This window comes from Zingiber officinale, chromosome 1B (assembly GCF_018446385.1).
Source record: "Zingiber officinale cultivar Zhangliang chromosome 1B, Zo_v1.1, whole genome shotgun sequence".
NCBI lineage: Eukaryota > Viridiplantae > Streptophyta > Magnoliopsida > Zingiberales > Zingiberaceae > Zingiber > Zingiber officinale.
Window position 1 is genome coordinate 52492510 of NC_055986.1, and position 17404 is coordinate 52509913.

Genomic DNA, 17404 nt, shown 5'->3' on the forward strand with positions numbered 1-17404 from the left:
ATAACACCATTAGTCAACTAATGACATCATTGATTGACATTCAATATTTGAATGTTGATGCATATTATTTCAATTTAATTAGTTAAACTGATTTATAAATTTTAAAATCAAATCAAATAAATAAAAAAATATTAAAAAAACAAAAATTTAAATTAAACAAATTAAAATTTTAAATTAGATTAGTTGATTGGTTAATCCTATTCTTGATTAGTTACGTTCGATTGGTTGAATTTTTAGATTGGGGTGTTGAGTTCAATTATCAAAGATTTACTATACAAATAATATTGATTGAGGCAATTAAGATCGGCGAGCTTATGTATACTTTAAACCATCACAAGATTGCAAACATATTGTATGTATGTCGGGTATCACAAATTGTATAGTATCAAAAATAACTGTTCTTGATATTACCCATCCGTTAGGAGAGTTTATAAATAAATAAATAAATAAATAAATAAAGATTCCTAGTCTGATCTTCTATATTGAATTATACCATGTGACCAATAATAGTATTCAAAATCTCCTCCTTGACCTCCTGTCCTAAAAAAATTAATCTTTTTTGATAAAGTCGGTTGATTAGAACAAAATCTTGTCCTTTAGTCCTCTAGGAGTCATACACGTACCTTTGGATGCATACGGTTCAAAATCAAAATGAAATGGAAAAAAATAGAATCACTATATCGATTCTTGTTTTATTTCTTTTTTCTTTAACTTAAAATAGTTTTTTCAAAAAAAATATTTTTCTTCCATTTTTCAGAAAACATGAGATGCGTTCTCATTTCCTTACCTATTAAAAAAGAATTTATTGAACTTATTGAAATTGAACTAATCTCTATCATTGATGTATTATTTAATCAATATTTAAATGACGATGCATTTTCTTGTTCTTGAATGGGCCCTTGTGATTCTTTTAGGTTCATGTTCTACTCAGAAAAAAGATTTGTCTGAATTTTATTTGCACATATAGGGTAAATAATCTTAATACCATTTTTTTTAAATTCGTTTCATGTCTTTTCCCAACTCAACTATTTTATAATTTCAATACTTTAGTTTTGTTTTTCCAAATGAACCATAAATCCTCCTAATTAATAATATAGATCTCAAAATGCAAATATAAATAAATTGATCTAATTATACTTCATGCTCCGAATGATTGATGCTTCCCTCAATACAATATTTCTTGGGCGAAACAGAGGATATCTCGATCGGGGAAGAAAATGGGTAAATTTTATATGACTCAATATGTCTGACAAGTCGCACTATAACTCAACCCAAGTTGCATCTTCCTCTCTGGGATTTCGAACAAGTACTTTTGGAACACCAACAGACATTAATTTAAAGATAAAATTGAGTACTATACTCCACGTTAAAATGGAAACGTAACAATGACTTTATTATCTTTCTCCCTTTTTCTCTTATTGTATTTTATACATAGATTGAAAGATTTATAGAGTAAGATAGAATGAATAAAGAGAAAATTTAACTAACGTATCAATCCTTGGAATGATAAACAAGTATCTATGTATTTGTTTCCCCAAAGTAGAAGTAATCCTCCCATTGCGTATTGGTACTTATTGGGTATGCTTTTATGAACAGAATTTTTACCTTATTTTTAATGAAAATAACAGAATAAATATTGACCTTTTCTCATACTGAATCTACTGAAAAGTTAGGTACATAGCAGAGGTGGATTTACATGGAGACTAGGGCAAGGATAAGACCTTTTTACAGAATAGTGACTAAGCAACTGTTGGAAGTAGAGGTTATAGACTATTTTATGGAAAGTCCACAATCTAAGTTTTTTGTTATTAGTTTGATACCCAAAATTTTAAAATAATATAGTGACCTTGAGACGAGCTATTGGCCCTTGTTTCATGTCAGAGCTACACACGAACTTGTTCGCCGTTGTCATCTCATCGACCACCATATAACTTGGGATGGTGATTTCTAGGAAGTTTTGAGCTCGATTCCAATCATAAATAGAGAATTCGGAAGCTGTTTGAGAGTGAACATATCTTTATCATAATTATTTTTATCATTTAATATGCGCCCCCCTAAATTAAAAATCTTGAATCTACCCTTGGCACATAGTATAGTCTTTTCCAATTCCAATGCGATAAAATAAAGTGACATCATTTCTAGTTTTTTTTTTTTTTTTTTATAAAGAGATATTTCCATGGATTTGCCTTGGTATCGTTCTCATACTATCGCATTAAATGATCCTAGTCGATTTCTTTCGGTCCATATAATTGTGGCAAAAAGGCAAAACGCTCGCCCCCAGCGCCCCCGCCGTACCCGACCCAAGGCCATCACGAGGGAGGTAAATCGCAACATCCGAGCGAACATGTGACGGACAGGGTGTAATACGGGGATAGAGGATTTATTCACCAGCTGCCCCAAGGATCGACCCTGCGACCTCATTGTGGCAACACCCGCCACATACCAACTCGGATGACCCGCGGGGTCAACCAGCTGCCCCGATGATCGACCCTGCGACCTCATTCGGTCCATATAATGCATATAGCCCTAGTTGCTGGTTGGGCCAATTTAACGACTTTATACGAATTAACAGTTTTTGATCCCTCTGACCCCACTCTCGATCCAATGTGAAATAAGGTATGTTCGTTATACCCTTCATGACTCGTTTAGGAATAACCAATTCATGGGGGGTGGTTGGAGTATTTCAGGGGGAATTATTATGAATCTATGTATTTAGAGTTATGAGGGTGTGGTAGGGCCACATATTGTGTTTTCTGGTTTGTGCTTCTTGGCAGCTATCTGACATTGGGTGATATTTCTGCGATGAACGTACTGGCAAACCCTCTTTGGCTTTGCCTAAGATCTTTATAATTCATTTATTTCTCTCAGGATTGGCTTGCTTTGGTTTTGGCACATTTCATGTAATACGTTTGTATTGTCCTAGAATATGGGTGTCCGATCCTTATAGACTAACTGAAAAAGTACAACCTGTAAGTCCTGCATGGGGTGCGGAAGGCTTTGATCCTTTTGTTCTTGGAGGAATTGCCTCTCATCATATTGTAGCAGGTACATTGGGCATGTTAGTAGGCTTATTCCATCTTAGTGTCCATCCGCATCAACGTCTATACAAAGGATTATGTATGGGCAATATTGAAACTGTACTTTCTAATAGTATCATTGCTGTTTTTTTCTTTTGTAGCTTTCGTTGTTGTTGGAACTATGTGGTATGGTTCAGCAACAACTTCAATCGAATTATTTGGTCCCACTCATTATCAGTGGGATCAAGGATACTTTCAACAAGAAATATACCGAAGAGTTAGCACCGAACTAGATGAAAATCTAAGTTGATCAGAAGCTTGGTCTAAAATTCTTGAAAAATTAGCTTTTTATGATTACATTGGTAATAGTTCAGCAAAGGGGGGGATTATTTAGACTAGGGTCAATGGATAACAGGGGTGGAATAGTTGTTGGATGGTTAGGGCACCCTGTCTTTAGAGATAAAGAAGGGCACGAGCTTTTTGTACGTTATATGCCTACTTTCTTTGAAACATTTCTAATAGTTTTGATGGATGGAGACGAATTGTGAGAGCCTATGTTCCTTTTAGGAGAGCAGAATCAAAGTATATTGTTGAACAAATATGTGTAACTGTTGAGTTCTATTGTGGCGAACTCAATGGAGTCAGTTATAGTGATCCTTCGACTGTTAAAAAATATGCTAGATGTGCCCAATTAGGTGAAAATTTTGAATTAGATCGGGCTACTTTAAAATTTAATGGCATTTTTCATAGCAGTCTAAGGGGTTAGTTAACTTTTGGTCATGCTATGTTTGCTTTGCTCTTCTTTTTCAGACACATTTGGTATGACACTAGAACCTTGTTCAAAGATGTTTTTGCTAGTATTGATCCAAATTTGGATGCTCAAGTGGAATTTAGAGCATTCCCAAAAAAAAGGAGATCCAACTAGGGTTGTAAACGAGCCGAGCTGAGCCGAGATTTGGGGTGTTCAAGCTTGTTTGATAAGGTAGCCGTGCTAAGCGAGCCAAGCTTAAAATGAACCAAGCCTTTAAAATGATTGTATAGGCTTGGCTTGGTTTGTTTTTTTATGAGCTTGAGCTTGTTTGGAGTTTGGTTTGAGTTTGGTTCATTTAGCTGTTATCGATCTCTTAATTCAAGCTTGATATGAGCTTGGTTCAAGCTTGATTCGTTTAGATATTATCGAACTCTCAATTCAAACTTGTTTGAAATTTTTAGTCGTTTGATTGGTTATTGAGCTTGATAATTCAAACTTATTTGTTTATTTTATTTTATTATTTATTTAACATAGTGATAAGAATTTTATTAATGAATATGGTTCATGAATATTGTTCATAAATGTTATCCACGAACATTGTTCACGAACGTTAACGAGCTGAACACATATGTGTTCAAACTTGTTTGTTTAGTTTAATGAGTTATTCAAGCTTATTTGTTTAATTGATTTTGTGTATATTGAACGAACATAAACAAGCTCTTATCAAGCCGAACACCAAGTTTGTTCACAAGTTACGTTCATTTACATCCCTAGATCCAACTATGAGGAGACAAGTAGTTTGATACAAGATTGCTCTAGTATCTTTCGCCTCTTTTTTTTTATTTGACATAGGGTTAGAGTACTTAAGAAATCTTGACTTGAATCACTATCTTTTCTTTTCCTTTTCTTTATATTTATATTTATATTTTATACTATATGGTAAATGATGCCAAATGAATAGGTGTGAAAGCTATAATTGTAAACAACAATCGAATCTATGTAAGCATTGGTTTGTACATTCCTTTTAGTCTCTACTTTAGGGATAATTTTTTCGTCATCTTTTTTCGAGAACCGCCTAAGGTTCCAACTAAAAAAGTAGAATAATTTTTCATTATGGAAGATTCATTACTTCAACTAGTCCTTGGAAGACTCATTACTTCAACTAGTCCTCGTGTTCTTCAAATGGATCTCTTAGTTATTGAGAGGGTTGCCCAAAAGTGGTATATAAGGCATTCCCAGTAAAATTTACTAGTAAACCAGATATAAAGATGGCGATTAGGGTTGTTATTTCCATTTTTAGACAATTTCAAGATCACAATACAATGGATCTATAATAAGATCATTTATTTACAACTACAACAAAACGACATACAAAGTCAACAAATCTCAACCAATGATTAAATAAATAGGATTTATGGCTACACAAGCCATTGAGGATAGTTCTATATCTGGGCCAAGACGAACTAATATAGGAAATTTATTGAAACTACTGAATTCTGAATATGGTAAAATAGCTCTGGGCTAGGGAACTACACAACTAATTAGGGTCGCTATGACCCTATTTGTGGTATTTCACTAGTAGAATTTTGACTTTTTACTTCACCACTAGGGGTGAGCATTCAGTTAATTTGATATTAATTTTATATAAATTCTTTTTATTGTTATTTTAAACAAATTTAGTTAATTCGGTGTTAATTGAAATAACTAATTTGATTAATTTAGTTTTAGTAAAATTTTGATTTGATTTGGTTAGCCAACACTAAATCAGTTTTCGGTTAATTCAGTTAATTTATGGACCGAATTAATTGAATGCTCACCCCTATTCACCACTCTTTACTTCAGCGATTGTTAATTACGAAGTAATATATAACAATTAACTTCATTAATAATACTAGTGAAGTAAAATATTATTTTTTACTTCAGAATTTAAAAAACAAGGGCTTCACTATTAATTTTTAATAATAGTTTACTTCGGTACATTAATTTTGTAAAATACCGAAAAATGGCGATTAATGATAAGAGAATTTTTCGAAATTTTTAGAAATTTTCTGAGAATTTTTCGGAGCTCGTATGACTCAGGTTACGAGGATAAAATGAGGCCCGGAAAAGCCTGTTTAGGCTACCATATTTAAGTGAGGAAATGTTGATTTTCCTTTTTATTTTTTCTTTATTTCTTTTTTCCCCGTTTCCTCTACCGTGCGCGCCTTCTTCTTCTCCCCGATCCTTGCCCTAACCGCTTGGAGGGTTTTCTTCTCCTCCTCTCATTTTATTTCTTCTCCTTTCTTCTCCGTCGCACACCACGATCCCGACGCCACCACTGTGCCTGACGCGCCGCCGCCGCCCTTTCTCGCGTCGCCTCAGTCGCCACAGCCGACACCAGTGGAAGAGAGCAACGCCGAGCCTTCGCCTCTTCGGGTCGGGGGCAGGAACTGAGCACCGGAGTTGATCTGATTCCAGTGCCCTAGCACCGACATCAAAACCCTAGCACCGACTGTTTCCTCTGCCCTAGCGCTGATTTGGTGCTGCGGTTACCAACCGATCGCCGACGAGGGTGGACATTTAAGGTTCAGGGGGTAAGCTAGCTTCGACTAAACCTCCTTCTCTTGATCTTCTTCGATTGGTGCCTAACCCTAGTTGCTGGTTCATCTTTTCTCTCTTTGGTTGATGATGGTAGCAGTAATCTTGGAGAGGGGCTGCTTGATTTCAGCGACCACAACACTGTGGGATGGACGTTTACATCGCTAGATTTGTGATCAGCACTTGTAATTGAAGATGAAGAGTGTGGTGATTCCGGCAGGTGAAGTTGTGCCTTGTGGTCTTGGATCAGTGGTGGTTTATCCCAATTTGGGTAAGTTTTGAATTTGATTCATTTCTGTGTTGGATTGATTAACTAGTTGATGAGGAGATATGGGTCTGAAATGAGAATTTGAGTTGATTAAGTCATACTTATTTTGATTTTGATTGGTATCAATTTGGAATTTGATTAATTAGTTGATACGAGATGAGATTTGATTTTTATTTCTTGTTGAGGTTTGGTTCACTAGTGATTGGTTGATTTAGAGGAATATATGGTTGTATCGGAAACATTAGATTAATAATTGTGATTAATAGTCATGGGTTGGATTCGTACAGTTCCTTGTTGGCAGAATTGAATAGATTGTAATTAATGATTCATGGGTAAGAGTTGTGGAAGCTAATCATTTATTGAGGATAATAATGATCGGTTTGGAATAGGGTTATTTTTCCTGATGGCTTGGATCTTTAGGTCTAGCCACTTGTTGCTTATCTGTTAGCTAAATTGTATAATATCATGTATTACAGGACTCTGATTTGCGACGAGTTGCCTTACGTGGGATTTCCTTTGGCACGCGCGATATTTGAGGCGGGTACCTCTTGACTTATCTTTTATGATATTGTCAATTGGATATGCATAGTATTTTATAGCTACAAGCAATGATCATGTTTGTCTTTGGTATGTCACGGTTTGATACCCATAGCATATTCTATTTTGTCGCTTGTTATGCATTCAGGTTTATACCTCGTGATTATTGCCATGAGTACCTTAATTCTTAGAGTAAGTGACATACCATGCGTTACTGAGTTTAGGACTAGACTTTGAATTTTTATTATCTGACATGTGCATCTATATTTTTATATCATACCTGATCTGTATACCTAGACCTTTTGCTTTGATCCATGTACATTGTTGGTACATATTTTATGGAGGTGGATATGTTCAGGACCTAGGTTGTTATACCATAGAGGACCTATATACCATAGATCTGTGGATTTGACTTACTTGTACTAGGGTACACATTTATATATATATATGTGGATTTGGTTCAGGATATTGTCATGCTTAGTTTCATGCACCATTCGCATGATTGCATGCTGCGTGATAGGCTGCTCCATTATTGTAGAGCATATCGCCAGTTTCATCACTATTCGGTGCTCCGTTGGTCCGCTCATGGGTAGCGTGACGCAGCGTGGAAGCACGTCAGTTTTGCTCTATTCGGTGCTCCGTTTGTCCGCTCATGGGTAGTGGGACGCAGCGTGGTAGCACGTTAGGGATCCCTCCCCGTCATGGTGTACCGGGAGATGAGAGCATTGTGCTCCCCCATTTATGATTTGGGGTAGGAGTATGTGTGTACTCCGACAGCATCCCGTCCATTCGGTCACTCATCAGGAGCAGTGACGTCAGAGTGCACGGTTGTCACAGCCCTACCCACTCAGTCTCACCATTGCGTGTGAGATGACTGACTGGCGTCAGGGGTGACCATGTCATTGGCACCATATGCATTTATTGCATTTATTTGCTTGTGTTTACTGCACTTATATGCTGCATTTTGGTGGATGCATTTGTTTGACATGCATATAGGAGGCATATTGTGTATCTGGTTTGACGACCCTTTTGTTCTGGATAGGAGTTCCTGGTGAGTACAGCTTCCTCAGTTACCTTTCAGTTTTTCATATTTCCTATATATGATTAAGAAGTTGTATTCCAAGTTTATTGCTGTTAGATATTTCTTACTAGGCATGTCTATTGGAATTCACTGAGTTGTTGAACTCACCCCCGTGGACACTATCTTTTTCAGGTACCAGGTTGGTTATGATGTCACTTGGAGTATCCTGTCTGCTGGTCCCCACGTCACCTCAGAAGATCTATCGGTTTCATTTATGTTTTGTTTGTTTTATGTGTCATTGTGTTTAGTTTGTGCTCCGGTTTTGTTTCTGGAGTTTTGAAGTTGTTATGTGGTATTTTGTCTTATGTATTGGTTGTGAAAGCCTAGCCGGCTAGCAGTTTTGTGTTTGGTTTGTATTTTGGTTTCTGTCATTTTCCGTTGTATTTTTGGTTTTGGTACAGCCGAGTGGGCTGCTTTACATATAACTGCGTGGTTGTGTTTTTATTGTATCAGCCGAGTAGGCTGTATTATAAACTGCGTGGTTGTGTGTATATTCCAGCCGCCTGTGGCTGATGTATATTATGGATGTAGAAATGCTTCAAATTGTCACCCGTACAGGGGAGGTGCTGCCGAAATTTCTTCGGACAGGGACTCCCCCGGGGCGTGACAATTTAGTGGTATCAGAGCGAGTATACGATACTTGCTATGTGTTCTTGATTTTCGAGATTTCTTTGATACCAATTTATTTGGTATCAGAGATCGGCTTACGAGTCTTATTTTCCCTGTGTTTCGGATTTCATGTTTTGGCCTTCTTGATGTGACTTTTCGGGTTTTGGGACCTGGCAATAGCAGGACATCTCCAAGCTATAGGAGGTATGTTGGTATACTGTTATCCTGCTATTTTGTTAGTGTATGCATGTTGACTGTGATAGTTATGACATGTAATAGCACCTTGTATCTGGTATCTGTCTGATGTTGTAGCCATATTACATGTGATGGGTTAGCCATTGATGATGATCGACCGTAATAGAGATTAAGGGTTACAGTTTCTAGTGATTTTTCATATCATACACCAGTAGTTTTTAGCTTCTAGTACTACTAGTAGGAGATGGAGGCACATACCTACCTCTGCTTTTATTAGCTGTGTAGTGGATAGTATCTACCTATTTATGTTGACCTAGCCAGTAGTATACCATGTTATCTTAGTTAATTTCATCAGTAAATATTGGTTTACTCTTGTTAGATCGGTCAGTAAGAGTCTGATTTACACTTGTTGATTTGGGTAGTCGTATATTGATATACCTTAGTTGCTTGTGGAGGATTAAGGTATTCTTGATTAGTTAGTAGATGACTGATTGAGTTTTGTTGGTTTGATCAGTAGAGGATAGTCATACTCTATTTTTAGAGGTTCGAATCTTTTGATTATTTGTGCTTAGTTAGGTATCTAGAGTACATTTGAGTACATGACTCGTACTGACGTGGAAAAGACTGAATTAGCCGTATACCATTGTCGGCTTGGTTAGTCTATTGAGGATCGATGTATCCTATTCCATGTGGACTTTAATTTTAGACTGTATGTACCTAGTTGGATTGTCTATGATTGCGTTTTATCTTTATGTTTGATTTTATTTAGTTTTACCCCTAAACCATGAGAGTAGGTAACATAGGGTTTGTGTGGTAGATTGGATTAAATATGCTGATTATACATACCTGTGTAGTTTATACACTTGATTATTATGTGTTGTAGGAGTTCTATGAGCGGTTAAAAATTGCATGTAGTGGGTGAATATTTGTCCAGATGATGATTATTGTGGGTTTCTAGTAGATTATACCCGAGCGGTCTGATTGGTTTATTGGAGGTATTTTGTCGATTAAATATATGTTGTGAAATATGCGCATGTGTTTGAGTATTTTATTGGAGGTATCTTATCGATTTAACCTGAGTTGTGATATGTGCAGATGTGTTCGGTGTAATATTTGAGGTATTTGTTCATTATAATTGTTCTGTGTGTACACTCGTGTCGATTATGATTTGTTGGAAGTATTACATTGATTATACACTTGACATAGGTGTATATATGTCATGTGAGTGTTGTTTGAGGTGTATTGTAGATTATATCTATATTGATATGTGAACATGGGTTCGGTATACATTGTTGGAGGTATCACGATGGTTTATATCTTTGTTGTGAGTATGTTTGGTGTCTACCAATTGGAGGATTATGTCGATCATACATATGTTGTGCGTGCAAGTGTGCCAGGTGTATGGTTGGTAGCATCATGATGATTCTACCTATGTTGAATGTAGAATATTGAGAGTCTACAATATGTTATTGGTTGTATTACCCTGTCAACTAATTCTCCTATTAGTGGGTGACCGACCCACTAGGATGATGATAGAGTTGACTATAGATTTGATTTTGATTACTAGGTTATTATACCCCTAGCTGCCACAGTGATATGTGGTTGAGTGATCTCGTGCAGTCTTTAGTTGGATAGTTTGAGATCTTGTTCACATATTATGGATTATTTGTGGTAGAGCGTTGCTCCCACATATTGCGAATTGCTCGTATCAGAGCATTGCTCCCATATTTTTTACGGATACATATTTCGGATTATTTGTGGTGGAGCGTTGCTCCCACATATGGAGGATTTCTTGTGGTAGAGCGTTGCTCCCACATATGTGGTATTTCTTCTCACACTGGAGGATTTATACTTTGGTGATTTATGTTGTTGGTGATCAGATTTTCGACTTATTATCGGAGATCTTATGGTTAGGAATGTCTGTGATACGAACATTATGTATTTTGGTTTTACCATTAGTGCTTGCAGAGCCCTAGATGTTATCATGGACTCGATGATTTGGGTATCACTAGGATGTTTGGATTGGTTTCTATTATCTTTGTTGACGATGTGGTGATCTATTTTTGATCCGAGGTGGGTCACGTACACCATCTTCGCATAGTTCTAGAGATGTTTCGACGGAAACGTCTATATGTGAATATCAGTAGTGCATATTTTGGTTGTCTTCTATGAGATGTTTGAGACGCACGGTCACCAGTAGAGGTATATCGTGGATCCACAGGAGATAGAGGTTGTTACCAGTTGGGAGTTGTCATAGCCTATACATGAGACTCGCAACTCCCTTTGTCGAGCTAGTTATTACCGGAGGCTCGTTGGGGGGGGGGGGGGCTGTTTCCACGCGTTGCTATGTCAATGACACGCCTGACCAGGAAAGGCGTGAAGTTCACGTGGTTCGAGGACTACGAGACCAGCTTCCAGGAGCTGAAGCGGAGATTAGTGTCGACTCCAGTTTTGATTTTTACCTTCTGGTGAGGACGGATTCGTGCTCTATACCGACGCATCTCTACAGGGTTTGAGCGCTGTTCTGATGCAGCACGGCACGACAGTCTCCTATGTTTCTCGGTAGTTGAAGGAGCATGAGGAGAACTACCCAGTACATGACTTGTGGTTGACTGCCATTATTTTGCCTTGAAGATTTGGCAGCAGCATCTGTTCGGTATTACATTTGAGATTCTCACTGACCATAAGAGTCTCAAATATCTGTTTACTTAGAAAGAAACTTAATCTCCGACTAAGGAGAAGGATGAAATTCCTGAAGGATTACGATTGTACCATTAGCTATCACCCGGGGGAAGCTAATATGGTTGCCGATGCACTCAGCAGGGAGTCCAGAGGGACTTTGGCTTGCCACTGAGTTTCAGTTACAGACTTGGTTCAGGGTTTCTCAAAGTTAGACCTTGAGGAGCAGGGATGGACAGAGCAAGGTATTCTGGTTACCATGGTTGCTCAGTCATCGATTAGGACGAGGATCCGAGAGGCTCAGGTTGGGGATCAACATTTGCGGTTTATTGGCAGCCAGATAGCTTCCGGGCAGCAGACCGAGTTTACACGAGACGAGGAGGGTATTGTATACTTCCAAGGTAGATTATGCGTACCTCAGGCTCACCCGGTCTTACAGGAGCTACTTCAGGAGTCTCATCGCTCTTGATTTGCGATCCATCCAGACGGGATCCGCATGTATCGAGATGTGAGGCGTTCCTACTGGTGGAACGGTATGAAGAAAGACATCGCGGAATTCGTAGCTAGATATCTTGTCTGTCAGCAGGTGAAGGCTGAGCACCAGAGACCTACCGGATTATTTCGGCGGATTCCTACTCTTGAGTGGAAATGGGAACCCATTACCATGGACTTTGTGGTGGGTTTGCCGAGGACACGATGAGACCATGACGCGATTTGGGTAGTCGTTGATTGATTAACCAAATCTGCGCACTTTTTAGCGATTCGGAGGACGGATTCCCTGGATCGATTGGCAGTATCTTACGGACGAGGAGGCTACTTGGGAACTCGAGGATAAAATCCGAGCTCGATACCCCCATCTTTTCACTTGAGGTATGTGATTTAATTTACCGTTCAGCATGTATACTCTTTACCTGTTGTTAGTATTTGCTGATGGTAGATAACGAAATTTGGGGACCAAATTTTTATTAGTGGAGGAGAATGTAAAATACCGAAAAATGGCGATTAATGATAAGGGAAATTTCGGGAATTTTTAGAAATTTTCTAGGAATTTTTCGGAGCTCGTATGACTCAGGTTACGGGGATAAAAACGGGGCCCGAAAAAGCCTGTTTAGGCTACCATATTTAAGTGAGGAAATGTTTATTCACCTTTTTATTTTTCTTTTATTTTTCTTTATTTCTTTTTTCCCCGTTTCCTCTACCGTGCGCGCCTTCTTCTTCTCCCTGATCCTTGCCCTAACCGCTCGGAGGGTTTTCTTCTCCTCCTCTCATTTTATTTCTTCTCCTTTCTTCTCCGCCGCACACCGCGATCCCGACGCCACCACTGTGCCTGACGCGCCGCCGCCGCCCTTTCTCGCGTCGCCTCGGTCGCCACAGCCGAGACCAGTGGAAGAGAGCAACGCCGAGCCTTCGCCTCTTCGAGTTAGGGACAGGAACCGAGCACCGGAGTTGATCTGATTCCAGTGCCCTAGCACCAACATCAGAACCCTAGCGCCGACCGTTTCCTCTGCCCTAGCGCTGATTTGGTGCCGTGGTTACCAACCGATCGCCGACGAGGGTGGACATTTAAGGTTCAGGGGGTAAGCTAGCTTCGACTAAACCTCCTTCTCTTGATCTTCTTCGATTGGTGCCTAACCCTAGTTGCTGGTTCATCTTTTCTCTCTTTGGTTGACGATGGTAGCAGTAATCTTGGAGAGGGGCTGCTTGATTTCAGCGACCACAACACTGTGGGTTGGACGTTTACATCGCTAGATTTGTGATCAGCACTTGTAATTGAAGAGGAAGAGTGTGGTGATTCCGGCAGGTGAAGTTGTGCCTTGTGGTCTTGGATCAGTGGTGGTTTATCCCAATTTGGGTAAGTTTTGAATTTGATTCATTTCTGTGTTGGATTGATTAACTAGTTGATGAGGAGATATGGGTCTAAAATGAGAATTTGAGTTGATTAAGTCATACTTATTTTAATTTGGATTGGTATCAATTTGGAATTTGATTAATTAGTTGATATGAGATGAGATTTGATTTTTATTTCTTGTTGAGGTTTGCTTCACTAGTGATTGGTTGATTTAGAGGAATATATGGTTGTATCGGAAACATTAGATTAATAATTGTGATTAATAGTCATGGGTTGGATTCGTATAGTTCCTTGTTGGCAGAATTGAATAGATTGTAATTAATGATTCATGGGTAAGAGTTTTGGAAGCTAATCATTTATTGAGGATAATAATGATCGGTTTGGAATAGGGTTATTTTTCCTGATATCTTGGATCTTTAGGTCTAGCCACTTGTTGCTTATCTGTTAGCTAAATTGTATAATATCATGTATTACAGGACTCTGATTTGCGACGAGTTGCCTTACGTGGGATTTCCTTTGGCACGAGCGATATTTGAGGCGGGTACCTCTTGACTTATCTTTTATGATATTGTCAATTGGATATGCATAGTATTTTATAGCTACAAGCAATGATCATGTTTGTCTTTGGTATGTCACGGTTTGATACCCATAGCATATTCTGTTTTGTCGCTTGTTATGCATCCAGGTTTATACCTCGTGATTATTGTCATGAGTACCTTAATTCTTAGAGTAAGTGACATACCATGCGTTACTGAGTTTAGGACTAGACTCTGGATTTTTATTATCTGACATGTGTATCTATATTTTTATATCATACCTGATCTGTATACCTAGACCTTTTGCTTTGATCCATGTACATTGTTGGTACATATTTTATGGAGGTGGATATGTTCAGGACCTAGGTTGTTATACCATAGAGGACCTGTATACCCTAGATATGTGGATTTGACTTACTTGTACTAGGGTACACATTTTTATATATATATGTGGATTTGGTTCAGGATATTGTCATGCTTAGTTTCATGCACCATTCGCATGATTGCATGCCGCGTGATAGGCTGCTCCATTATTGTAGAGCATATCGCCAGTTTCATCACTGTTCGGTGCTCCGTTGGTCCTCTCATGGGTAGCGTGACGCAGCTTGGTAGCACGTCAGTTTTGCTCTATTCGGTGCTCCGTTGGTCCGCTCATGGGTAGTGGGACGCAGCGTGGTAGCACGTCAGGGATCCCTTCCCGTCATGGTGTACCGGGAGATGAGAGCATTGCGCTCCCCACATTTATGATTTGGGGTAGGAGTATGTGTGTACTCCGACAGCATCTCGTCCATTCGGTCACTCATCAGGAGCAGTGACATCAGAGTGCACGGTTGTCACAACCCTACCCACTCAGTCTCACCATTGTGTGTGAGATGACTGACTGGCGTCAGGGGTGACCATATCATTGGCACCATATGCATTTATTGCATTTATTTGCTTGTGTTTGCTGCACTTATATGCTGCATTTTGGTTGATGCATTTGTTTGACATGCATACAGGAGGCATATTGTGTATCTGGTTTGACGACCCTTTTGTTCTGGATAGGAGTTCCTGGTGAGTACAGCTTCCTCAGTTACCTTTCAGTTTTGCATATTTCCTATATATGATTAGGAAGCTGTATTGCATGTTTATTACTGTTAGATATTTCTTACTAGGCATGTCTATTGGTATTCGCTGAGTTGTTGAACTCACCCCCGTGGACACTATCTTTTTCAGGTACCAGGTTGGTTATGATGTCACTTGGAGTATCCTGTCTGCTGGTCCCCATGTCACCTCAGAAGATCTATCGGTTTCATTTATGTTTTGTTTGTTTTATGTGTCAGTGTGTTTAGTTTGTGCTCCAGTTTTGTTTCTGGAGTTTTGAAGTTGTTATGTGGTATTTTGTCTTATGTATTGGTTGTGAAAGTCTAGCCGGCTAGCAGTTTTGTGTTTGGTTTGTATTTTGATTTCTGTCATTTTCTGTTGTATTTTTGGTTTTGGTACAGCCGAGTGGGCTGCTTTACATATAACTGCGTGGTTGTGTTTTTATTGTATCAGCCGAGTAGGCTGTATTATAAACTGCGTGGTTGTGTGTATATTCCAGCCGCCTGTGGCTGATGTATATTGTGGATGTAGAAATGCTTCATATTGTCACTCGTACAGGGGAGGTGCTGCTGAAATTTCTTCAGACAGGGACTCCCCAAGGGCGTGACAAATTTTGATAAAGTAAAATGTTTAAAATATATATATAATTTTTTTTTGTGTGAAGTAAAAAAGATGAACCAGATAGGAATTAATTAGATTTCTAATTTCCCATCTCACTTCTAATTTTTACAAATCTTAAACATTATAACCTCGCTAATAAATAACCACTCCAAAAAATCCCAAGCCCTAGCAGTCGTGCGTCTCCAGCCTTCTACTGTGCCTTTGTTTTTTTCATCCTGAGCTTGCGTCTCCATCCTCCGCGTCTCCAACGGTGCCTCCGTTTTTTCATCTCCGGCTTGCGTCTCCGTCCTTTACATCTCCAGCTTACGTCTCCATCCTTGTGTCTTCGTCCTCCGCGTCTCCAGCCTTGCGTCTCCGTCCTCTGTTTTTACGTCTCCAGCCGTGCATCTCCAGACTTGCGTCTCCGTCCACCATTTTTGCATCTTCATTCTTGCATTATAGGGTCAGTCTTCTACCGCCCTCTCTCGGATCTAGTTCGATGTTTGTAGAAAACTGCTTTCTAAGTTCTTACTTTGACTGATTTCTAGTTCATCATCTTCGATGCTCAAGGAATCAGTGATCATCGAAATTTTGAGGAATTATTTAGGAATTTAATGTTTTTTTCAAACCTATGGATCTTTGTTATTTCAAACATGCAATCACTAATTTTATTTTTCATGTCGATCTTTGTTATTTTTAAACTTGCAATCATTAATTTTATTTTTCTTATTCTGGTCTCAAATCTGTTCCTATTGTTTAATATTTTTCACGTTACTCAAATGATGGAAGGATTGGTGATATGTGCTGAAACTAGCTTCGCTTACATATCTATTCCAGTAAAACTAGATGATAATGCAGTTCATTAAAATTCTATAATTTTTTGATTTCATCTTCTTTGAAAGAGTTAGTAATTTGTATAGTAAAGTAACATGATATGCATTCTTATGAATAATACTTTTGATTTGATTGGTAAAAGGAAATTGGATGATCTTTTACCTTTATTTTCTTTTGCAAAAATAAACAATATTGTTCTACCATCATATAAATACATGATTTAAGCAAATCATTGAATCGATTATATTTTATGATCTCCTAAGTGTTGGATTCTATAGCTTTATGCAGTCATACTCTAAAACTTTTGCTTTTTTACTATAATATTGTTTAGGTTTTGATCAAATTCACATTGAGGAAAGGTAAAGTCCTTGAAGTAGTTTGAAGAAGACCTTCATCTAGCGATAAATAATACAAAAATTTATCGTTACAATTTTTTGAGATTTTTCTTGTATTAAAATGGATAAATCTGTTGGTTGGTCCTAGGAAGATCGTACCGGTTTCACTGTACAAAATTTTGTACAAGTGCTGAACCTTTCCTAACAACCTATTGTGGTCTTTAGAAATTAAATTTGGAATTGCAAACGGAACTTAACATTATTGATTCCAAATTTAACTTATCTGTTCTTAGTGGTTTAGACTTGGATCGCAAACGATACTTAATATTATAGATCCAAATCCACCTAGGTTACAAATTTAATTAAATATTAATTTCGAAAATTGGCTCCCAGGTCAAACATGGTGAGGCACATGACCTTCTTGGGTATGGGAACATCCACGATTGCCTCGAC

At 38.3% G+C, this 17404-nt stretch overlaps 1 pseudogene; it reads left to right on the forward strand.

The window, feature by feature from the left end:
* The first annotated feature begins 2176 nt into the window (after positions 1–2176).
* Positions 2177–3942, forward strand: LOC122038377 (annotated as a pseudogene).
* The last annotated feature ends 13462 nt before the right edge of the window (positions 3943–17404 follow it).